A 25721-nucleotide genomic window follows, 5' to 3' on the forward strand; every position below is an offset into this window, starting at 1 on the left:
GAGGGGGTATTTGAGGGCACACAGAAGGCTTCTCCCAGAAGGTGATGTTTGAACTAGGTCTGAAGAAAGGCAAGATAATATCGTGGCCCTGGGGAGACAGAAACAAAGCATGAGCCCCAAGACTGAGGCATGAAATACCGAGGCATACTCAGGGTTTTCTAGAGGTATTCACATTTTCTTTTTCAAATATAAAAGTAGAAACTATTAATTTCATGCAGTGCAGTAAAGAAAATATCTGTTTCAGACAACCTTCCCAGGGGAGGGGAGGTTTAGCTACTTGGGAGTAAGGGGGAGTGGGAGGGATTAGCCCTGACCCGAAGCTCTTTTGGATTTCACATGATCTGAACTCTCAGATTGTTTCAAATTCTATCGTTTTAAATGCTTGGCTGTCCTAGTGGAGTGGGGGCAGGCAGAAGAGAGGAGAAAGCACTGGGATTCTATTGAGCTGTAAGACACCTCTCCTCTGCTTGGGGGTCCCTTTGATGCTGGGGGAGGGAGGGAGAAAAAGGCGGCCTCTTTTCTCTTCTCTAGGAATGAGCGAGCAGCAACAGTGTGGGGCTCCTTCCCACAGCCGCCCAAACGCTGCCCGCGCCTGCCCTTCGCCCCTGATCTCCCACGCTGTGCAAGCCCCGCCCGCGGGGCTCTTCCCTTGCTTGCCCCCGAGGTCTCCAGGGGACGATGAGGAGGCAAAGGGGCCCCAAACGACAGTCCCCGGAACCGCGCACAGACCTGCTACTTAGGACAAAACCTGCCCTAAAGCTTATTCAGCAGGTACATTGCGTTAAAGGGGTGTCCTGCGGGAAAGGGATTGGTTGGATTTCTGGATCTTTACAGTGCAGCGGAAGGAGGCAAGAAGAGTGAAGGCTCCATGGTCGTCAGCACATGTCAGTTTTTCAGCTTGCTTGTCTGTGTACATCTGGCTTCCTGTCCTTGACCCTAAATTACTTGATCCTGTCGGGAGGCAAGCTGCTCCCGTCAAGCCCGAAGCCGCCCAGGCTGGGGGCGGGAGGCGGGGCCGGGAGGCGGCCGCCCCGACTCCAATTTAGGCTGTCGTGGGTGATCGGTGGCAGCAAGAGGTCCTGTGAAAATCGTCTGGGCTGCCTCTGCTGGCCGCCCTCCAGTAAGAAATGCTCACAGGCCTGTTCTCAGGCGGCCTCGTTCCAGAGGGTCTAACTGGGAACACAAAATGCCCTGCTTTTCTTCTTCTTCTTCTTCTTTTTTTTTTTCACCAACCTCAAAAAGATCCTTTTATGGACAGACCCGTGCCTGCCTCTTTTTTAAAAATTCCTGTTGAGAAGCTGACCTCCCTTGACCGGGTGAGGCAACAGGTGACCCCCTCAGAGAGTGGGTGGTTGTCAAAGCAGCTCTGTCTCCGGGGTCTCGGCGGAACTGAGGACAAATAGGGCTTTCAGCCTGAAAGGACACAGGCGTTGCCTCAGGACAAGCCCTTGAATCGGGGTGGGGTAGCAGGGCACGGGGACTCTTGGCCTCACAAAGAACTTGTGGCTGGTCCTAAAGCTTTGGAAATGCAGTAGGCTTTACGTGATCACATTGGCAAACAGGAGAGCAGGATAGGATGGGTAAAAACCCTTTGGGAAAAGTTCTTTGGGTCTTTATCCAAATGCACTGGATGCATTCAGCGTAAAAGCTTACCCTCCGTGGGGTCTCTTCCCCGGAACCTTTTGGAGAAGAGATTCTGAGTTAGGTCAGGATTCTGAACATCACTGGGGAGAGGAGGAATGATGGACTAGGTTAAAGGGATTTTTCTTAAAGACCCGTGTCTGGGATTTTTCAAATCTCTAAGAAAGGATACACTTGATGTTGTTAATTTACTAAGCCATAATTAAGCATCATAACATGAACTGAAATGAAGTTCAAAACTGGCCTCACCTACCACTCAAATGTCAGCAACTTAATATACAAATCTTTTTAGGAAAGGACTAATAGAATAGGATCTATGTAACTGAAAGGCCGACGTTCAATTATTTTTGGTACAAACGCATTTGGTTCAGGTTTTAATGGCCTTTTTTAAGCCATGGATTTAGATCTCTGTATTTATTTTATGTTTGGAGTGATTAAAAAGAAAGGAAGCTACAAAAATGCTCAGTTCTTTTTCTACTATTAAGAGACTTGGAATAGAGGAATCACTTGTCCCCTTGGCCCGTTTGTATTCTACTTTATTTTTTTTTATGTTATTATAGCCTCATCATATATATCATAAATATATGTTATATATTTATATAGTATGTAAATTTGTAAATATATATATAACTTATAAGTATATATATATATTTTTTTTAAGATTTTATTTATTTATTTGACAGAGAGAGATCACAAGTAGGCAGAGAGGCAGGCAGAGAGAGAGAGGAGGAAGCAGGCTCCCCGCTGAGCAGAGAGCCCGATGCGGGTCTCGATCCCAGGACCCTGAGATCATGACCTGAGCCGAAGGCAGCAGCTTAACCCACTGAGCCACCCAGGCGCCCTAAAAATATATATATATAATGCATTTAGCATTCATAGTGCCTTTCACTAAATTGATCATTTCCATTTTGGTGTTACAAAGCCAGAAGTCACAGTGACTATCACAGGTGATCTACAAGGCCTGGGGAGAAAATAGAAGTGGCACCACACAGAGTTCTCATAGTAGAAGTTAGCATGCATTATTTAAGTTGATCATGACTTTGGGACTTTGAGCTAATCCAGAGCCAGTCAGAAGTGAAGTCAAGTCTCAGTCACTTAACTTTTCCCTCCCCTTGGGTTCTTTCAGCCATTGGTAGGGAGTCCAAGGAAAGCCACTCGAAATAAATAAATAAATAAGATTGCTGAGTTCTCACGGTGCCTGCTCGCATCAGAAGACTTGAGCCCTGGTCTGAGTGGCTGGTTGGCTAAGGGTCGTTCATTATTTCTCCAAATCTGCATTCGTGAAATGGGGATAACTTATGTTATCCCACAGTTGTCTCAGGAATAACATAATAATGATAGTCATTTACATAGAGATCATTCTTTACTGTTTACAAAGTTCTTTTACACACAAAAGAACTTTGAAAGGAAGACTACAATTGCATATGATTTCAAAATCCAGTTATCCTAACAGCTGAAGAGATGGTTCATAGTTGTCTCAAATATTTAACAGGAGTTTGGAAAATCACTCGCTGTCACTTGGATGGTCTCTACTGAGCTAAAGAGAAGCTGTTTCAAAAAACTTCTGAACAGGGTGCCTGAGTGGCTCGGTCGGTTAAATTGTCTGCCTTTGGCTCAGCTCATGATCCCAGGGTCCTAGGATTGAGCCCCTTGTAAGGCTCCCTGCCCAGTGGAAAGCCTACTTCTCCCTCTCCCTCTGCCCCTCCCTCTCCTGCTCATGCTCCCTCTGTCTCAAATAAATAAATAAAATCTTTTTTTAAAAAAAAAAATAAATAGGGATGCCTGGGTGGCTCAGTTGGTTAAGCAGCTGCCTTCGGCTCAGGTCATGATCCCAGCGTCCTGGGATCGAGTCCCACATCGGGCTCCTTGCTCAGCAGGGAGCCTGCTTCTCCCTCTGCCTCTGCCTGCCATTCTGTCTGCCTGTGCTCGCTCTCTCTCCCTCTCTCTGACAAATAAATAAAATCTTTAAAAAAAAAAAAAATAAATAAATAAAATCTTTTTTTTTTTAAAAAAAGATTTAATTTATTTATTTGACAGACAGAGGTTACAAGTAGGTGGAGAGGTAGGCAGAGAGAGAGAGGGGGAAGCAGGCTCCCAGCTGAGCAGAGAGCCTGATGTGGGGCTCGATCCCAGGTCCCTGAGACCATGACCTGAGCCGAAGGCAGAGGCTTTAACCCACTCAGCCACCCAGGCGCCCCTAAATAAATAAAATCTTAAAAAAAAAAAATCTATTGAGCATCTCTCATCTGCTGTGTATTGTGCTAGGTTTAAAAAGGTGAGCAAAACTGGATCCTTTTCCTCAAAGAACTCATAATCTGGATGAGGAAACAGACTTTAAAAATAAAATAAGGTCATTTTAAAAAGTGCTAGAGAAGAAAATGAGACAGAGCCTCAAGCGAAAGCCAGCCAGAGGAAGCTGTTCCAGGTAAGCAATAAAGACAGATGTGGGAGTAGAAATGGAGAGAAAAGCCTAGAGATGCAAAAGATTTTTCTGAAGTAGTTGAGACTCTCAGTATTTGAAAGTAGGTACTATCTAATACTTGTTCCTGATCCTGATCTGTTTTTTTAAGGTGCACCAGCAAAATATATGCCTAGTGTCTGGCTTCTCCTCCTTCTAAACTCAATTTTTAACCAAGCCTCACGTGACTGCATCTGAATCACTGTCAGATCTAGCTTCAAGGGCATCTGGGAAATGTCATTGTTTAATTTTCAGGTCTTTTTAGTACAGGAAGAAACAGTAAAAGGAGATTGGAATAGATATTGAGCAAGTGAATATCCATAATTATATCCACTACAGTGGACAATTAAATGCAGGGGGGAAGAGTGCAGTTTAAAAATGATTCTCTCCCTCAATTTAGCTGACTGAGAAACCAATAACTGAGCCAGGAATTAGAGGAAGGAGAAAGCAGCTTTGGCATTCAGTTTTGGACATGCCCAGTTTAAGATACCTTGAGGCCATGCAGGTGGAGATTCTCAGCGGGCAGTTAGGTAGACCAGAAAGTAAAAGAGTTAGAGGTCATTTTTTTTTTTTCATAAGCAATAGATAAGATTAGGGAGTGAATAACATCATGCAATTAGATCATCATAGTAAAAAGAAAAGGGGATCAATGACAGTACTTAAATAAAACAGGAGAGATTTAAGCTGAGAGGCTAGATCCTACAGACAGGAGAAAACAAGTGAGCATGCAGAACAGATGGGGACTCCGTGAAGCAAAAGGGATGGTGAAGTTGAGAGATAGAGGGGTTGAGAGAGTAATACCAAGATAACCTGTCCTAATCCCTGAAACTTGTGAACGTGGAAAAAGACTTTGCAGGTGTGAGTAAAGATTTTGAGAGTAAAGAGATGTTCCTGGATTATCTGGATCGGCCCAATGTAATCACAAGTATCCTCCTAAGACAGAGGCAGGAGGCTCAAAGTGAATAATGGGAGACATGGCCATGGATGGTTGGACTGGTGCAAGGAAGGAACTACGAACCAAGGAGTGCAGGAAGTCTCTAGACGTTGAAATAGGCAAGGAAATGGATTCTCTCCCAGAGCCTTCCAAAGGAACCAGCCCTACCAAAACCTGACTTTAGCCTAGCGAAAATGATTTCAGGCCTTTTCCTCCAGAAATGTAAGAGAATAAATTTGTGTTGTTTTAGAACCCTGGATTTGTGACAGATTGTTTCAGCAGCAATAGAAAATGAACACAGGCAGTAATAGTTGAATTAAAAAGCAAGTGTAGAGATTGGTTCTAGGAGACAAGAAAGGAAGTACCTTCCACAGAGAAGAAGGAGAAAAAGGAAAACTGGATTGGGATGAGGATACATTTGCAGGAACATGAGGCATGTGCACAAGTGTGTTGTACATGGATAAGGGTAGGAGGCAGGAAAAATGATTTTCTTGAAGGAAGGTGGGAAAATGTTTTATCACCTATTTTTTCGATTAAATTGTAATAAGACTATTTTTTTGAGAGAAAACAACAGTATGTCGAAAATTAAGATGAAAGTAATGAGGAATAGAAATAGCATGGGAAATTAGAGAGAGTCAAGATGGAAAGATTTCCAAGCAGCATTTGGATGTGAATGCGAGTGTGAATACTCTTATGGAGCAATTTTCTTCATCAGTTCTCAGCAGTTGCAGAAAAGGCAAAGAGCCAGATTGAGATAAGATTTAAAACACGTAGGTAGATAGTAGTAAATAGTTTAGAAGTACTGGTGAAATTAGTTGAAGTGATTACTATGAAGTATAGCCTAGTCAGAAATTGATTAGTAGAGAACCAATTAAGAAAAGAAAAAAAAAAAGGTCAGAGGAACTGAAGGTCCAATACATTAAGGGAGCATCTGGTATACCAGCGCTATGAGAGTGAAATAGGTGAATGTAAAAGAAGTTGTGAAATTTGAGGGGAAAGCCCAAAATAAAGAGCAATGAGATATCAAGAAAGACATCGTTGGGGCTTACTTAACAGCCAAGAGATCAAATCACCATCGTCTAAGTCAGTGGCTCTCAAAATACAAGAAGAATTTAGCATGAAGTTGGGAGACTTTAATTAAGGCAACATAGGCATTTTATCAAATGGCCAAGGATATTCATGAACCTCCCCTGCCTTTCCTCACCTCTGTTTCTTGCCCCCAGTTTCTTCATTTCAATACCTAAAGAGAACTTCAGCTCAATATAGCTGCTGTTCCTGTAGATTCCAAAAGGCCAAATACTATAACTGAGCTTCTGTGCATGCTGCTTCCCCAATCCCACAGCCCTATCTCTTCTCCTACATATGATATTCAGGGTCAACCAGAAGTCTTTTTCTCCTTCATGATTTCCTTGACAGTTCTGACTGAAAAAAATGTGTTCCATATATGAATGTCTAACACAACTTAGCTATGTTTTCATCACATATTGCCATTTGCTAGTCATCATTGGTTCTCTATCTGTAAGTCTTGCTTCACAATAGCAGTGTCAAGACATCATTTTCTTTAAGCCTTCTACCCTGTCAACTCCCTATTTTTTTTAACTCTTTGATTTCAGAGAAAATAAAAGATATCAGTTGGAAAATCCTTCACTTTTCTCCCTTCCCCCTCACAGTCCTCATTCATGCCTTCAAATCAGGGAGGAGGAGGTGCCTCTCTAACTGTCAAAGATACACCTTCTACTGGTGCCTTATTCTCCTCAATTATTTCCTGAGCATCTGAATGTTCCAGCACTAACCTAGGCACTAAGGAGAGAGTGATGAACCACACAAAAGTGTGGTGAAACTAGCAGAGAGCAGGTGTTTGAAATTACAAACAGGATGGGCAGTGACACAGGAATCCTCTTGTCCAGCCTTTTTGGTAACTGTCATTGACTAACTCCTTCCTGTCTTCCTTATATCTCCTAGATTTTGTTTCCTATAACATCTCTACAGTCAGCCTTTATGTTTGCTATCTCATCTTTAAAGTAAGATAAAATTCCCTTTATCCCGTATTTCCCTCCAATACAGTCTTACATTGTCCTCTATTCCACAGTAAAACTTCTAGAAAAAGTTGCTTATCATCATTGTATTTTTCTTACTTTCCCTGCACCTTGGCTTCTGAAACACTTGCTTACCTCTACCACCAGCCTCTAGCGGCCTCTCCAGCCAAAAGCAATGGCTTTCACATTGGTGAACCATACACATACTTGCTGTTTTTGTTTCTTCTCGTGGCAGAATTTAATGTTCCGTATCAGGCCTTGCTTCTCCATATCTTGTTTGCTACAGACACCGCACAACCTCCTCACTTCCTCACCTCTTCCACTACTTCATTCCCATCTCCTTTGTGAATACTTCTTCTTCAGCTGTTGGACCTCTACGGTTCAGGTCTCCCTTTTTTTTTTAAACTCAATATCTTCCACCTTGGCAATTTCATCCATTCCTGAGCCCTAAAGTAACATCTCCAGATGAACGAATGCTCTGGCTCGAACCTCTTCTCTGAATTTCGGACTAGTCATACCTAACAGAACTTGTACGATTTCCTCCGGGAACATTTCTCAGAATCTATGACCAGTTTAGAGTCCTTGATGGTGTATTCCCGTATCGTACTGTATTTTTGTACCTGTTTGTTGTGATTTTATTATCTGTCCTGTCCCGGAATGTACTCTGGGAGGCAGGAACCCCAGAACTGTATCTATCTTATTCATCACTTTATCTGCAATGTCTAGTAAAGTCACTGGTTTGTATTGACTATTTCTTGAAAACCTGAATTGATAAATATAATGATTTTAATTTAAGTTATTGTAGAAGTTCTTATTTGTCTTAAAGGGCACAAATAATAGTGTGTCTTTCATTTTTTTGCAATGTGACAGTCCTTTAGTGACAAATACTTTGGGAAGTACAATAAAAACAAATTACTAGAAAAGTGAAGCCAGCAATAACAAAAAAAGACATACAAAATGCAAGCTCTGATTCTTCATTACTAAATTCCACAGACTTGATATGACTCTGTGGGATACTATAAAGGTTTCTAAACGCTTATTCTACATTTCTGTAATTCCCCTGGTGCCGAGTGGTGACAAAGAGTTCACAGACCAACACTAGACAACGGAACAGACTTTGAGTTAAGACTGGACTGGATGACAGTCATACTTCTCAATTTTTTTGCGTCTTTATTTTGTCATTTTACCTGCCGAAGAACATTAAAGAAAAATCCTTCGTGTGTTTGCAAAGCAAGTAAGGAGCCAATTCTCTAATTGTCAGAGTTATTAATGAATGGCGCATTTCTCATAGTTCAACCCTGAAGGTACAGATGTCACAGATGGGGCTCTGAGGTGGCCTGTGCAGCATCAGCGAGCATGTGGGCAAGCGGAGACCCGCCAGACCCTTTGCTGTGTGACTATTACACGGTCCTCAACAGAGTGATCACAGAGTCCATGTCCACTACTGTACAGGCTTATCCTGGCACTATGTGCTTTAAAACCAGTCTTTCTGAAACTACAGCCTCCTTTCATTGTCTCCAGAATCCTTGAAGACTACAATTTTCACAACCTTTAGAAGATTTTTGCACCGTTTCTACTAAGGTACAAGAATTCCAACTTCTTTCAAAACACCAACTGATTTTTTTCATTTTGTTTTGTTGTTTCGTTTTCTTTTCTCTTAATCCTAGGGCGAAATATCCATGGACACCAAAAGTTCAGCGTGATGGTATCTACTGTTTTCCCACATATTTTTTTAACAGTATAACTATAGGGAAGTTTCAGCCTCTCTCCCTCATCAACTGTGGAGTATCTCTCTGTTTAACATTGGAAGATCTATAAAAGGCCAGCTGCACCCTGGAACCTCAGTTTAGCTCCGACAGAAGTGGCCGAACAGAAAGCTTGTTAGGGTTGCCAGTTTTAACAAATATAAATACAGGAGTCCACCCAGTTAAATTTGAATTTCCGACAAACGGCAAAAAACCCTTTTAGGGTGGAAGGGGGGCGTGTCCCCTTCATGAGACATACATACACGAAAAATTTATTCTGTGTTTGTCCGAAATTCAAATTTAACTGAGTGTCCTGTATTTTGTATCTTATCTGCCGACCCTGTCTTGTGTAAATTATTTTATGTAGATGAGCCCTTTTTCCTATGTTCCTGCTGTGGGGTTTTTTTGTTTTGTTTTGTTTTGTTTTGTTTTTGCTTTTGGACTCTTTTCTTCACTATTGGAACACACTTTTTAAAAGGCTCTTGGCAATCCCCAGCTCATTATCAATGACATCATTAGCATCACCATAGCTCTAAATTATGTTAAAACAGGATTAGAACTACTGACAAATTGTAAAGACAAGAGACTCCCAAGGAAGTTAGGATCAAATTATGATCAAGAAAGGAAAGGAAGGAAATGCCAAACTTCGCTTGTAGATAATGCTCGGCATAGTGAATGCTCTGTAATGGAATCAGACACAGAATACCCCTGGGAGGCTGATGGGCACTCAGCCTTGCATTTCACAGATGGAGAAACTTGAACACAAAGGGAGTTAGTGACTTCTTGAGGGGGGCAGGAAGCAGCTGTGTAAAGGAATGGGGGTAGAGAAGCGAAAGAAAATCTTCTGAAACCCAGTCTTACCTGGCAGAGCATGGAGAAGGCAGACATCACTGAAAGGTGGATATTGGATTAAATTTTTTTTCTTTCTAGACAACTGGCAAAGTTTTGTCTTGATACTCTCACCCTGTATAGGCACAAATCAAGGAACCAACGCATTCTAAAATTTGGAAAGGATATTAAAAAACATTTACCCCAATTCCTTCATCATACTGATAAAGGATTTGAAGCTAAGATGTTGAGTGACTTTACCAAGTTGTAGAACTTGTAGAAGTCCACCAGGGTCTAGGCCTAAGGACTTCTCCATCTCAGTGTTTTTATCCAGCTGCTTTTTAATTCACAAATGACCCATAAGCTGTAGAAAAAAGCCAGGTGAGTTTTCTCAACCAATGAATTGGAGAATAAAAGGGTCTAAAAATGTTCTCCTCTTTTAGTAACTTTTGGAGCTGCCATTTAAGAATAAAGTCCCCTCTTCTGGTTAAATGATAAATTATAAAAGAGGTATAATTATGACACATACAAATATAAAACAAACCCATGTCAAAGATCTTCACCTAGACTGCTGAGAAAGCTAATTCTGCTAACCTTCATATTGCTTTTGCTTAAATCCCATTTATTTACTTGTCTTTTGTGGAGATTTTTATGATGATGATATTGATAATTGTCCTATTTAGGAAGCCTGCAATGTACTTACGGAAAGTTAAAAAAATGCATCTTCCAAAGGTAACACATGAGTTTTTTTAAGTGCATCGTTGTAAACTCATTGATTTTAATACATTTTTATATATCTATTAATTGTAATTAGTATTTTTTTTTTTTTTAATGTTCAAATGTTTGCATTTGGCCAGTAGGACTTCCTTCAAATTGGCTCGAGTCCCTCTGGTACAATTCCAGTAGTCTTAGAAAGCTTTCATGCTTTTTGATGTGACACGCTCCAGTTTTATATGCTACCTCCTGCCTTAAACCTGGAATCAGATATTTTTTCATGTCCTAGTTTCTTTAACAGGAAAATAGTGTGTAGGGAGCACAATATTCAGAACAATATTAACAACGTTAGAGAGCCAATCCATTATTCTAATAACTGGGAAAGAATGGCAAAGAACCAAACAGTTATATTGCTTTCCATAAACAAGTTGTACCTTAGAGTAACAAAATAAATGAACATTCTTTATAGATTTTTAACTAATAAATGCAGAAAGAATGGTAGGACTAGCGTGCTACCATTTTGCAACCATTAATGAAATAATGGACTTAGTTGATGAATAATTTATAATAGATGGATTTAGCTAATGATATCAGTTATTGATCAGCTGGTTGATTATAATGATGACACAAAAAAAGAGGTAAACAAAAGTATGTACCTCCTGATATGATTTAATAGGAAGTACAGAGCACCACCTATAGAATGTCTTTGCCAAAAACAAAAACAAAAAAGTGAAAATCAAGTCTCTAGATCTAACTAACATTTTGCTAATATGCTGGAGACAAAGGAATATATCTAATGATCCGACAGGGGCACAATTCTACGACCTGGTTTCTTTAATAAAAACTTTAAAGAACTAGAAAAGGAGGGTGGGGAAACTTACAGACTAAGAGGAACTTATAAGACATATCAACCAAAATGAGTATGTGGACCTTGTTTGGTCTCTGATTTGAACTAAGCAGCTATATAAAATATTATAAGAAAATCAGGGAAGTGTGAATACTTCTGATGATGTAAAAGAATTCTGGATTTGGTTATCTTTTTAAAAGTGAAAGAGTATATATGGAATAAGGTTGAACATGTGCTGATAATTATTGATGGTGGAGGGTGGGTTCAAAGGATGTAACTCTCTACATGTTACAATCATCCAATTTAGTATGTGTTTGAAATTTTCCATAGTTAAATATTAAGAAACTGTAAAATGCATGCACTCTTTCATTTAGCAATTGTACTTCAATGAGTTTATCCTGGAGATATATTTGCCTTTGTGCTAAACAACATATATTTGTGAATATCACTGTAGCAGTGTCACAATATCAAAAAATTAGAGTGTCTAAGTGTCATTAAGGAATTCCTCACATAAATCACATCGGAATATCATGCAGTCATTAAAAAAAGAATGAGGCAGCTTTAGATATAAAATTAGGAATGATCTCTATGACGTGATATTAGGTGAAAAAAAAGAAGGAAAAAAACAATTTCTATTCTTATGTAGCCTTGACTCTGGACATAAATAATGGACCACATAATCCCAGGTGCCACCTCAGGACATTTGGTTGTCCTGAGGAAAGTTGGTGTGAGAACTAAGCTAACACAAGGGCAGAACTGAGAAAAGGTCAAAGAAATGGAGCTATTTTATTTTTTTAAATCAACTTGGTTTGGGTTTTCTGTATTTGCAACTCCAAATAGCCTAATGGGGGGCGCCTGGGTGGCTCAGTCAGGTAAGCATCTGCTTTTAGCTCAGGTCATGATCTTCGGGTCCTGGGATTGAGTCCCACATCAGGGTTCCTGCTTGGTGGAGAGTCTGCTTCTCCCTCTCCCTCTGTTCCTCACCTTGCCTGTTCTCTCTCTCTCTCTGTCAAATAAATAAATAATATCTTTTAAAAATACAAATAGCTTAAAGGATGCATCATTTAAAAAGGCTGGCCCTGGGGTACCTGAGTGGCTCAGTTGATTAGGTGTGAAACTCTCCATTTCAACTCAGGTCATGGTCTCATGGTCAGGGACATGGGATCGAACCCCACCCCCTTGGACTTCCTGCTCAGCGGGAATCTATTTCTCCTTCTGCCAACCCCCATTTTCTCAAATGCCCTTTCTCCCAAATAACTAAATATAATCTTTAAACGTCTAGTCCTGCCTCACCAGGAGAGGATCACAGGAAGGGACTGGGGCTGGGATGTGGCATCTCTTCCAAAAAGTGACAAGTCAAGAGAGATATTAGAACTATATAGTTGATAGCAGAGCACACTTTAGAGAACTGCATGTTTGAAAACCCCTTTAAAAAGTTGCTGGCAAAATCCCTAAAACACATCCACTATATTCAGATGAGATATCTGAAATTTCTCTTTGATTTTCTGTTCTAAAATGTTTTTATTCTCCCAAATGTCCAGGAGTGCATTCTGATATCTGTAATACAGAGTGTTAGTCAGAACTATAAACATTTTTCTGAAACATGAAATACGCAAAAATTTTCCTGTCTGGTTTTTGATCTAGACGCTAACCCAGTCTGGCTGTGCGTTCACGGTTTATAAACCATAAAGAAATCTGGGCCAAGGTTCAGGTGAAACTTCTTTTTTTCCCTATGATTTCAAATTGGGCAAAAATCAATATTCCAAGTCCATTAAAAGAAAAAGTTATTAAGGTCAACTGAAGGAATTCAGATATAAGATTTTCCAGCTGGGTAATATGCACCAAGCTACATAGAAAAGGCTCTGTTATTCAGATCACTGGTAGCTGTGATTCTCCATGGACAAAAGGGCTTTGCTTCATTTGTGTTTGTAAGTTAAATGTTAAAGTAATAAACTGGAGCAGGTAACCCATCCAAAACTCAGAAAGTTTAGGACAAAAGGATCTCAAGATCGAATTATCAAAGCAGACTTTAAGGTACTCTTTTTAGGTAGTTAAAACACAATATTTATGGAGTTGTAGACTTCTTATTTAGTCTACTAAGAAGTAAAAATTGGGGCGCCTAGGAGGCTCAGTCAGGAGAGCATCCAAGTCTTGATCTCAGAGTTTTGAGTTCAAGTTTCACATTGGGTGCAGAGCCTACTTTAAAAAACAAAACAAAATAAAAGACCACATCTCTTATTTGGCTGGTTGGTTTTTACTTGCTCTCAAGGGTAATAAGGGAATCTCAAACAACAATTTTTCCAAGAATTCACCTAGGCCTTTAAAGTATTTGAATTGAAATTACTCTTTCCTTAACCATATTCATAGTCATAAAGGACCCAGTTCCATGTTGCTCTGATGAAGAGAGGGAAACACATTTATCTCTAATTGTAAGAGGTGAGGAGCAGAGATTCTAAAGGAGAAGACTCTGTCACAGATGAAAGTCTCAGATGCCTAACACAGCAGAGAGTCATTACTGCTCCAACAGAGTGAATTGTCCTGAGAAATAGGTCTTGCCCAGGTCAAATAACCAACACGTATGAGTGATGTGTCTCTACCCACAGGGCAGCTGTCTAAAGAAATACAGCAGCACAGTCAGGAGCAAATTTCTTTTAAGTCTGTCATTCTCAAAATGTACAGTGCATGAGAAACTTCTGAAAGTCTTGTTAAAAATGCCACCAGCACCTGCCCCCTGTGTTAGCACTTCCAGAGTCTGAGTCGGGTCTAGGATGCGGCCTAAAACACCACTCTTTTAATAGCTTCTCAGGGGATTCTGATTCTAGTGAGCTGGATCTGTCTCTTTGAGAAATACTCCTTTAGACCAGGCAGCTCTAGCCCCAGCTGAATTCTGGAAAAGGCAATGCTGGGCCACTTGGCATTCTCCTGTCCTGAATTCCAACACTCCTGGCACCCCCTTTCTCTGAATTTAGTATCCTAAGAATAGAGACAGACAAACCTGGGTTTCTGGCCTGGCTCAACCCACATTAGCTATGTGATCTAGCAAAAACTGCTCAACATTCAACTGTCCATTCATTCACTCAACAAATACAAATGAAGGTCTCAGGCATAAAATTTTGAACAAACCATGATGTAGTTTACTACAAGTGGAGCCACCAAACAAACATAAACAAAGAAACAAAGAAGTAAACTTCAGAGATTCCTGAGAAAAGCTTAAAAGAAAGATAAAACAGGATCACGAGATGGAGAGTGACTCAGGGGGCAGGGAGGGGCAGTCTGCTTTATTGGACAGACCAATGAGGCCTCCTCGGTGGGGGTGAGTAGAGACCCAAGTGTTGTGGGGAAATCAGCCATACAAAGATGTGGGGCAAGGGCAGCTGGACAGCAAACCCCAAAATAATCTTGGACAGCTAAGGACAGAAAGACAAGAGAAGGCTGGCAAAAGGAAGGGTGGAAAGAGAAAAATCAGGTCAGAGAGAAGGATGAACGAGATTACTCAGGGCCTTGGAACCAGGGTAAAGTGCTTAGATATTTGTCTAATTAGGATGGAGAGCCGTTCAAACATTTTAAGCAAAACACAGACTCCCATTGTGAAGTGGTTGGGGTATCTACTTCATAGGGGTAAATTTAGAGTGCGTGGTTCTTCATAAGTGTTCAATAAATGGCAGCTGTTGCCATTTTCTTTCCTGGATAAGAAAAACGCTCCCACCTCATCATTTATTAGTATCAGCACCATATTCCCCCACAGGGCATCTCACGAGCTCTGTGTGTCAGGGTCAACGGAGGAGTCTAAAAAAGCTACTTCTGCAGCTGTGTGTGGTAAGGGACACTCCTGGAGACTGTGCGCATGGTAAACATGGGTTCCCATAGGCCTGACAAGGTCCCTGTTCTATCACAGTGGAAGGGACTACAAGGATCACTAGTTTTCCATAGAAAACAAAGCAAAACAAAACCCGAAAAACATCTAAGGGTCTAATATAAACTCCAAAGATGAAAATGTGAGTTGGGTAAGTATTTTGGATCGGATGACAGCTCCTGTGTTCCTACTGGCCCACAAGAGATCGAATTTACCCCACATATGAGTCAGGCAACAGGAGCATGGTTTCCTTCATCTCCTACCCTCCTCCACATTAATAATGTCATGGTTTTATCTTCTATGAAAACACATGACTGTTTCTAATATTATCTCATGTTGTTATTTTAAATAAGAATTAAATACAATTGGTCTAGAAGAATCATTTGTGGTTCAAGTAGTCTACCCTTAGCCAACAAATATTTTTTTTTTTTTAAGATTTTATTTATTTGACAGAGAGAGAGAAATCACAAGTAGGCAGAGAGGCAGGCAGAGAGACCGAGGGGAGGAAGCAGGCTCCCCGCGGAGCAGAGAGCCCGATGCGGGGCTCGATCCCAGGACTCTGGGATCATGACCTGAGCTGAAGGCAGAGGCTTTAACCCACTGAGCCACCCAGGCGCCCCAACAAATATTTTTTTGAGGGCCCATCACCAGCCAGGTATTACATTTATTTAGAACAGAGGTTTTAAATTTTCTTTTCTTTCTACTTCTTCTTCTTCTTCTTCTTTTTTTTTTCTAAGGCAGAGGCAACTTTCTTTGAACAAAATCCATTAAGGCAATCCCACATGGACCAAAATGAAGCCCCTTTGTTGAAAGCAGTGAAGGGTCCCGGGCCTGAGATGGGCCTTTGAGATAGGCCATTATTTTTCAAGGGGGATTCCTGAAATATTTGGAGAACGTTGAACATATTTGCAAACTAACGCCCTCGGTGAAAAGATTCTACAGTCCTCAGATATCAATAAAAAATAAACTTAAAAAACCGATATAGGAATAATGGCCTAAATATTAATTCCTCCTTCTTTTGTCTATAAAAGATATTTTTAGGATTTTGAATTCCACTTCAAACCCTTTATAGTTTTAGTACTTAATGTGCATTTTTAGTCAAAGTTCCTACAATCTCCTGCTCACATAGCTGTCCAGAACCTTCTGTCTGCAACAAGCCTCATCCCCTTTCAATCATTCATCACTACTGCATCCCACTAATAGCCTCTAGAACATAAAGGACCAAAAGTCCCACCAACTGCAAGGTGAAAGACCCCTTCACAAATGTACATGAGATGTAGTCAACCAGGCCCTAATATCCCCCAGTCCAACATTTGTGGTTGGACTGACTCCAGTGCATTTAAGATAAACTGAGACACATTAAAAAGTTTTAGAATTTACTTAAGCAAAAATCATTTTGAATGAGGTAGTTCCAAACCGGAAGTATTTAGAAGCACTCCCCCAACAGGAGCTAGGGGAGAGACTTTATAGAGATGAGGATAAAGTAAAGCAAGGAAATGCTTTGTCCAGCGATAGCTTAAATATTCATCTTATTTGAAAAAGCCTTGGTGGTCATTAGTGAGTGGTTGTCCTTATGTTTTCATTTCTTAACCTTAAGCTATTTACGGGCTTAGGTTTTGCTTTGCTCACATAGGCTGCTAAAGCATAGACCTACTTCAGTCTAAAGGGCTGCTTGTTTAATTAATTAAACAAGTAGGAGCAGAGAGAGGTGGAGAGGGCTGTCGTTTGGAAAAGTCCTTGCTCTCTCACTTGCCAATAGTAGGACCCGACGCAGGTAACTTAATTTCTCCATTTTAGCTCTTCTCTATTCCATAGAAGAGGACTGATAAACAGTAAGCTCTCTTACCCAAGAATGGTAAGTAGTTTGCCCTCAAGAAATGCCGGCTTCCCCTTATTCACTCTTTGCTGTCCTGGAGCACAGCTCTTTCCTTCTGGGAGCCCACAAGGACAGGGAGGGATGGGGAGAGCGGTTGTCAACTACAGGTAGGCGACTGTTTCCCATGCATGTAGCTGCTGCTGAGCAAAGAAAAAAAAAACAAATTTATTCAAAGTCTTTATGAAATTCAAGGTAGCCTTCTTTAAGAAGAAAAAAATAATCGATTTTAAAAATAAATTCATCTCCACTGTGTCAACAGCCACAAAGGAGGTTGATAGTAAGAGATCCTTAGAGTCCTAAAGAATGGGAACAGCTCTGGGATTGACCAGGCTGGAACAAAAGTGCCAGGGCGATGCTCTAGGCCTCACTTGAAATCCTGCTGACCCAGGGCCCTCTGCAGCAGCCTCTTGCCCTCCCTCAGCATTGCTTATGGGTGGATGAGAAACACAATAGCTTGACTCTCCTTCACCTGCCTGTTGGGTTTCCTGGCTTCCCGACCCTCCCCTCCCCTGCCTCTCCCCTCCAGGGTGTCACGGGAGTAGGAGGCACGCTTCAGGAGTGGTGCAGGTGGGCCGCAGAGTCCCAGGCTCCCTGGGGGCACAGGCCCCGGCCAGCAGGAGGCGGCCCCGGGTGTCTGCGTCTGATTGCTAATGAGCTTTCTGGAGGCGCCTTCTCGTCAGCGACATTTGTTTTTACAGGCCGCCCTTGTAGACTTGACGCTTGTTTTCCTTGCCTCTGAGGCGCTCGGAAGTTTTTCCTCCCTGGGCCTGGCTGTCTCCTTTTCTTTTGAGACTGTGTGGGAGCTAAATTTAAACTTGATTAACAACATTTAGTCCAAGGAGGGTCAGGATTCTATTTTCATGTTAAACGCTGTTCTTTCTGGTTCTGTTTTGCTTTGTTTTAAGACACAATAGGCCCTCACAATGAGAGCCCTCCTCACTTTGTTGCTATGGTGTGAGAAACCAAAAGGAGCCCTTTGATTCTGATCAGAGGTGGAGAAGGGAACTAATACTACTTTTGTGGGAATGTAGTCTACTATGGACAGATAGGTTTGATAAACCTCACAAGTAGTATTGGCAATAACATTTTGACTCTTCTGAATAATTTCTACTTAACATCTGGCACCCAGCTTGAAGTCAGTTGCTCAGGGAGACTCCTGCACTCCAGATATATCAGATCCACCCAGGAATGTTTTCTTTCTAGCATTTTCTAAGGCCTGATTAAACCGTTATTCATCATCTGTCTTGTCTGCTAGACTGTAAACTCCATGAGAGGAGGCTCAGCTTCCCTGGTTATGTCCCAAGTGGCCTGAATATAAGCGTGGACCTTGGCCACACCACATATGACAGTAGCTCCCTGACCTTCCATCTCTGTGCAACTAGTTCGGGAAGACAAAGTATGACCTCTTGGTCCAAATGGTCAGTAGAATGGTCAGGGCTAGGGCAACGACAGCCAGTTTCTCTAACTGCATCCCCACTTCCAACTCAGAACCAACCAGAGAAAGTAAAATATGCTCCCCAAACCTATCACATGGGATGCCCTGCTCTTAGTGTGTCTCTAGCTTCCCCATACCAGCAGTCTCTAATCAGAGCGCACCTGAAGCCTTCCCCTTTTTTTCACCCTGATAGTTTCCCACTCCCCTGCATGGCCTTAGAGTCCCCTGTGTTAAGTGTTAAATGCTATAACAAACTCAATGGACTTTGTTTGTTCTCATTTGGATTGTCTTTAGTTTCAGACCTTATCATTCTCATACTCTAGCACAGAGCAGGCACTCAGGAAAGATGGAATGAATGAATGAATGAATGAATGAATACACACCAATCCATTAAGAGATTAGAGTTAGATTTTCCTCAACAGGAAATTCAGAAGCCAACAGAACTTAGGTTTTCACCTTAGGCTTAGGTTTTCACCTGACTTATGTCTAGGTACCCTTTTTTTTTTAAGCTGTAAAACAGCAAGTTTGAACTAGATGATTCCCCTGTTTCAAATATCTCTGGATCCCCATGTTTCAAAGATGCTACATAAAACCTCTGTCTACAACCATGAGCTCAGGACACACCCTTAGGCTTCCCCACATGATGCTTAAGGAGGAAATGTAATCCACTTCTGCTGAATAATGGAAGGAAAGAATAGCTTTAAAGAAATGATTTTATCCCTCCTGAAATTATGCCTCGGTGAGCCAGGATATGTGCAAGGAAATAAAAAGATTATTTTTATTGTATTTTATTTGTTTGCTAAAGATCCTAGGGAAAGGATCATGCTTTCTGCTCTCCTGCTGGAAAGATGTGCTGTTAAACTTGGCACCTCTGCTTTCCTTTAACTTACCCTGCTTGGCTAGGATACTCCCTCCTCTAGTCCCACAATGCCAACCTTTCCATCCTTAAGGTCAGCCTCACATTCTATTGTAAGGGCCTATTCAACTAGAGCAGCCCCAATCCTGGTTGAACAGCCATTTTGTTGTTTATGCAGTAAAACTTAAATTGACCCTGCCCCCTGCCCCCCTCAGGGGAACTTACTTAAAAGCAAGTCCAGGAAACCAGTCCCAGGTAACAAAGCCCAAATACAAGGGTGGGTCAGGTCAGGTAGAGATAACAGGGATGAGTTGGGTGAGGTGGAAACATCCAATCAGTAAAACACGCATACTGTCTCCCTAGCTACCCAGGAATGTGGGCCCCGCCTTTTGGGCGCCTTATGGGTGCCAGTTCTGGCCAAGGTGATAGGCTAGTTCAAATGTCTACTATAGTGTAAATTGTAATTCAATTGGCCACCTGTGTGGGACCTAGCATGACTGTGCAGCTTTCTCTTGTGTGTTGCAATCTTATTGGCCACCTGTGTGTGGCCAGGCTCAACCACATGGCCTTTGCTCTATAAAAGTCAGTCTGTGGGGTGCCTGGTGGCTAAGTGGGTTAAAGCCTCTGCCTTAGGCTTAGGTCATGATCCCAGGGTCTTGGGATTGAGCCCTGCATTGGGCTCTCTGCTCAGCGGGGAGCCTGCTTCCTCCTCTCTCTTTGCCTGCCTCTCTGCCTGCTTGTGATCTCTGTCTGTCAAATAAAAAAATAAAAAAGTTAGTCTGTGAGGCAGGGAGGGGTCGCCCTCTCTGTAAGGGGCGGCCCTGACCGGTCTGTTCGATGTTTGGTTTGATTCTTGATGCTTGGTGCAAAATAAAGCTTTGCTTGACCTTCACTTTGTATCAGTCTCACTCCTTTGACCATGGACCCATTATTGGGGGACCCAACACTATATTCTACATGAACTCTTGCCCAATTATTCTTGTTCCTGATAATCCTCTTTCTTAAAATATCACTTGAAGTTCACATACAGTCTTTCCAACTGGATTATAAATTGCTTGAGGGAGGGAATTACATCTTCTGAGCCTTCTCCTTTGACCCAATGCCTTGAGGAAGTGCAAAAGAAAAGTAAAAGCATTGGGTACCTGGGTGGCTCAGTGGGTTAAGCCTCTGCTTTTGGCTCAGGTCATGGTCTCAGGGTCCTGGGATCGAGCCCTGCATCAGGCTCTCCTGCTTCCCCCTCTTTCTCTGCCTGCCTATCTGCCTACCTCTCTGCCTACTTGTGATCTCTGTCTGTCAAATAAATAAAATCTCAAAAAAAAAAAAGTATAAGCATCACTGAATGAGCAAATACTCTGTCAGCTGTTTTCATTTCCGTTATGTCTTAATTTCTTGCTACAACTTTTGGGTTACAACTTTTTGGTCCAACTTTTGGACTCTGTTGAACAGAATAGATTGAATTTCAGAGAAGGTAAGTTCTCCAAGGTCACAAGAGCAGGGTTGCTGCATCTCCAAGGCAGGCTTCCTGACTCCTGGTCCAGTTCTCTTTTGATATCACTATAAAGCCCACCTTGTGTGCTATAATTGCTAATCAGTTCTTGGGTGCTCATTAACAAACATGGCTCACATTTCTAAAATGGTAGCAAATATGGACTGGAAGACAATTTCCAAAGTTTCAAGTTATATCTTAACATTCAATTGAAATTTTCAATTAATTATAGCACGTTTTTAAAAACTTCTCTTAGAGCTTTTGAACGTACAGGCTTATGCCCATTTGCATAGTAGTAATAATCTTTGTCTTTATGCACTGAATAATTTAAATACTTTGAAACTTTTTAAGGTATAAGGTGAAAAATTAAAAACCCAAATTGGCAGATCAGAAGCAATTTCACGGCAGTGGAAGTTCAGTTCAAAAATTAATCTATTAGGGGCTCCTGTGTGGCTCAGTGGGTTAAGCCTCTGCCTTCAGCTCAGGTCATGATCTCAGGGTCCTGGGATAGAGTCCCTCATCAGGCTCTCTGCTCAGCGGGGAACCTGCTTCCCCCCTCTCTCTGCCTACTTGTGATCTCTCTCTCTCTCTCTCTCTGTCAAATAAATAAATAAAATCTTTAAAAAAAACTCATCTATTAGATAGTAGAAGACATTGTCACCTGTTAGGGTTTTCTCTCTTTTCACTTCTTTAACAGAGATGTGAAGATAAACTGAAAGAAGAACAAGAGGAGGACAGAAGAAATTAGCATGCCATTCAGCATGGTGACTATTGTCGAAAGCATATTCACCAGGCTGGGATGTGGAATTGGAATAATGCATGTATTAATACTGGACAGTTATTAACCAAAGCAATAATTCTAGCACAAAAATATAAAATGTAAGGACCTGAGAAATTTAGAGGCAAATAAGAATAGAATCCAGAAATGCTTAAAATGATAAAAAATGAAACTGGAAGCCAGACTAAAGCAATTGGGATTATATGGCCAGTAGAATAAAACTCCACAACTCTGAATAAATAATGGTTTCCAAGAGTATCAAAGATAATAAATTAGGCAAATAAGAGTGACTTTCTATTTCCACAGAAGATTATAAAACACAAAAGAAGTGGGCATATACATAGGGTGCCTGGGTAGCTTAGTGGGGTAAGCATCCCACTCATTGATCTTAGCTTGGGTTATAATCTTAGGGTCCTGGAATATAGCCCCGTGTTGGGCTTTGTGCTCAGTGGGGAGTCTGCTTAAGGATTCTCTCCCTTTCCCTGCACCCCTTCCCTGCTTCCTCTCTCTCTCTCACTCAGTCTATCTTGAGTAAGGGAATAAATCTTAAAAATCCTACTCCTTCAAACCTATACCTCCTCTTGTTTTCCCATCTCAGAGCATTCAGATGCCCAAATCAGTCTTTCCTAACTAAGCTGTCTCCTCATGGGTAAAAGTCATGATTTCTTCCTTTTCATCTTGTTAGCCCAGTCCTGGTAACATACATGCCACTTAATAGATGCTCTAATTTTTTTTTTTTCTGAAAGAAATTGTCAACAAAAAAAAAGAATAAATAAATGACTACAGGTAAGACTTATCTATTATTTAACAATATCAAGAGCAGGAACAGATGGAAAGAAAAAGAACTAAAGGACCTTTTAGAATTCATCCTTATGTTAAAAAATCTAATGTCAAAAGGTGCTTTTAAGAAACCTTCTATGCCTTGTTTATCAAGAGAGTCACAGGTTGATTTGTGGTTTTCATAGTGTTTTACAGGTAAAGAGTGTTTTTGCTTCTTTATTTTTTATTTCTGATTCAATTAACAAAGTAAGTTAAATGCCTCATTAGTGCTGATTCAATACAGTTAGTCATAGACATATAGTCTACGGACGAGTTTCTTAATCCAAAGATTTGGAATTGTCTGAAGTATCAGTAATGCAATTTTGACCACAAGTTGTTCTGAAGGAACATTTCTTTCATAAATAAACTAGAAGGAGAAGCAGGAAATGAGTGGAAGGAGACTTGGATGGGAATAGCTGTAGAGGCTGTGGGGAGTCCTTAGTGGCAAACAACTCAGAACTGGACATCTGAAAAACAAAACAGAAATTTAAAGAAGACAATTCAATATAAAGGGAGATTTGAGCAAAGAATAAAAAAAAAATGTGTCCTGGAAGATATTCTAGGCTGATGAGCATTCTCTTAAGTCTGTGCTAGAACACATGGTGGTCCTACTCTCATGGACTAATTCCCTACAGAAGTCTCATGCTCTGCCATAAGATGCTGTCTGAGTTGGTACAGTGGTTCCCCAGCTGCTTAACTCAGAGCTCTGAGAAGCCATTAATGGCCACCTCAGCCTCCTGACTGGAAGTAGTGCTAAATAAAATCATCTGACAGATCCCACACAAATTTCTTTAGAAAGACACCACTTTCTGGGGTGCCTGGGTGGCTCAGTGGGTTAAAGCCTCTGCCTTCGGCTCAGGACATGATCCCAGGGTCCTGGGGTAGAGCCCTGCATCGGACTCTCTGCTCAGCAGGGAGTCGGCTTCCTCCACTCTCTCTCTCTGCCTGCCTCTCTGCCTACTTGTGTTCTCTGTCTGTCAAATAAATAAATAAAATCTTTAAAAAGAAAAAGAAAAAGAAAGACACCACTTTCAAAAAGAACATCCACCAAGCCTTTCGGTATAAAACCTTAAGATCTAGCCTAGATCTAGCTATCACACTTCTCATGCCCTTTTTCTTTTTCTGTAGAACAAAACCAAAATACTAGAGCAATTGACAATAATCTCTCCAGAATGCCATTATTTGCCCAGAACGCCCATTATCATGGAAAAATGTGATGGTTCATAAAAAGGACACAAGGCAGAAAGATTTATTTGGCAGCCAAGAATACAAACTCAAGCCCAATCTTCAGTTCTTGGAAGTAAAAACAGGACAATCAGGCAGACAGCTCAATGAAATACAAACACTGGCCCAAAAAGATGATAATTTCACCCCCAGGATCTTTTCGCCTATGGGAGACTTCGTATGTGTTTGCTACATGGAAATACTTTCATTGTTGCAATTGAGAAATCTGGGACTCAGAAAGTGTGGTGAATGTGATTGCAAAGGTGTGAGGAGGTAGGAGAGATGTCCAGAAATGCGGGCATGCCATGAGGTCTAATCAGAACCTCACTTTAGCCAGAAATACGGTCGTTATGGACACTCTAATTACACTGCTGGCCTAATCCCCTCATGCAGGCTCTCATGTACATCTCTCCATAAACTTTAATTGTGTTGTACATAGTTATGTATGATCTTATGTATCCATCTATTCATGTATATGGTTCAGGGTGGGTTTAGATAGTCCTGTTAGTTCTTCTGTATTCTGAGGTCACCCTTCCTATCGAAAATATTTTCTCTCCTTCTCCCTTAGATTATTCTATAATTTGTGGTTTTGCATAAATGTTACAGACTAAGCTATATACTAAGCTATATTTCGTAATCTCAGAGAATTTTTTGTCTCAACAATGAAAATGTTACGGATATGTGTGGTCCTCACTATAGCTAAGGAAGAAGAGTCCGGCTAACAGGGTGGTGATATTTTATTTACATGTCAGAAGTGTGTGTTTTGAGGACAGAACTACCAATTTTCATCCCATTTATTCATCTGTTTGTAAATAAATGTATCAACGTCTTCGTGCTTTTGTTTTTAGCTCTATGTTATTATTCAGGACATCCGTAATCTATTACTGCATCAAAAAGAACCCCAAATAACAACCACTTTTAGCTCACGATTCCATAGGTTTTTAATTTGGGCTGCAATCAGCTGGGTGCTTCCAGTCTTGAGTGGGCTCATTCATGTGTCTATGGCAAGCTGGCAAGAGGGTGAAAGTGGGCAGGCTCAAAGCAGGAAGGCATTACTTCCACTATATTTTATTGATTGGGTCCAATGACGTGGGAGCCCAAATTCAAGGGCTGAAAAAAGATACACTGTCTGGTGAGAAGAGCTATAAGGTTGCATGACAAAGAGCTTGCGTATAGGGATGAGAATAATTGCATCCAACTGACATGTAGTTTTTGAGAATTTAAAATAACACATGTTCATTTAAAAGTCTCAAACAATCTAGAAAGACATCTTCTGAAACCTCAGTTTCACACTGCACCTTCTTATATATCATTCCAGAAATTTCATATATATGTGAATATATGTAGCAAATACATATGCACACACATATATGTATATATATATATATATATATATATATATATATACACACACACACACACAAAAGCACATACCTTTTTTCCCCTCACAATGTAGATATTCTTATACATACTATTCTGAATTTGCTTTTTACTCAACAGTTCATTTTAAGTGTCTTTTCCTAGTATTACATATAGTTCTAACTCGTGCTTTTTATTTATTATTAAATATTTTATTTATTTATTTGACAGAAAGAGCAAGAGAGCAAAAGCAGGGAGAACAGCAGAGAAAGAGGCAGAAGCAGGCTCCTTGATGAGAAGGGAGCTCGATGCAGAACTTGATCCCAGGACCCTGGGATCATGACCTGAGCTGAAGGCAGACACTTAACGATCTGAGCCACCCAGGCAACCCTAACTCATGCTTTTTTAATAGTGGCATACCATTCCATTATATGAATATTTTATAATAACCAGTTCTCTGTGGATGGATATATATATATATATATATATATATATATTTTTTTTTTTTTTTTTGCTTGTTTCCCCCCTCTTATAAACTATAAGTGATTGAATTATACCCTTCCCAAATTCATGTGCTGAAGTCCTAACCTCCAGTACCTCAGAATGTGACTATATTTGGAGATAGGACCTTAAAGAGGTAATTAAGTTAGAATGAGGCCATTATATTGGGCGGTAATTCAATCTGACTGGTGCCCTTAGAAGAAAAGTTTAGGACACACAGAGAGATATCAGCGATGGGCAGAGAGGAAAGACACAGCAAGAAAGAAACTGTCTGCAAGCCAGGAGAGAGACCACAGAAGAAACCAAACCTGCCATCACCTTGATCTTAGAC

The sequence above is a fragment of the Neovison vison genome, chromosome 1 (genome assembly GCF_020171115.1).
Source record: "Neovison vison isolate M4711 chromosome 1, ASM_NN_V1, whole genome shotgun sequence".
Taxonomy (NCBI): Eukaryota; Metazoa; Chordata; class Mammalia; order Carnivora; family Mustelidae; genus Neogale; species Neogale vison.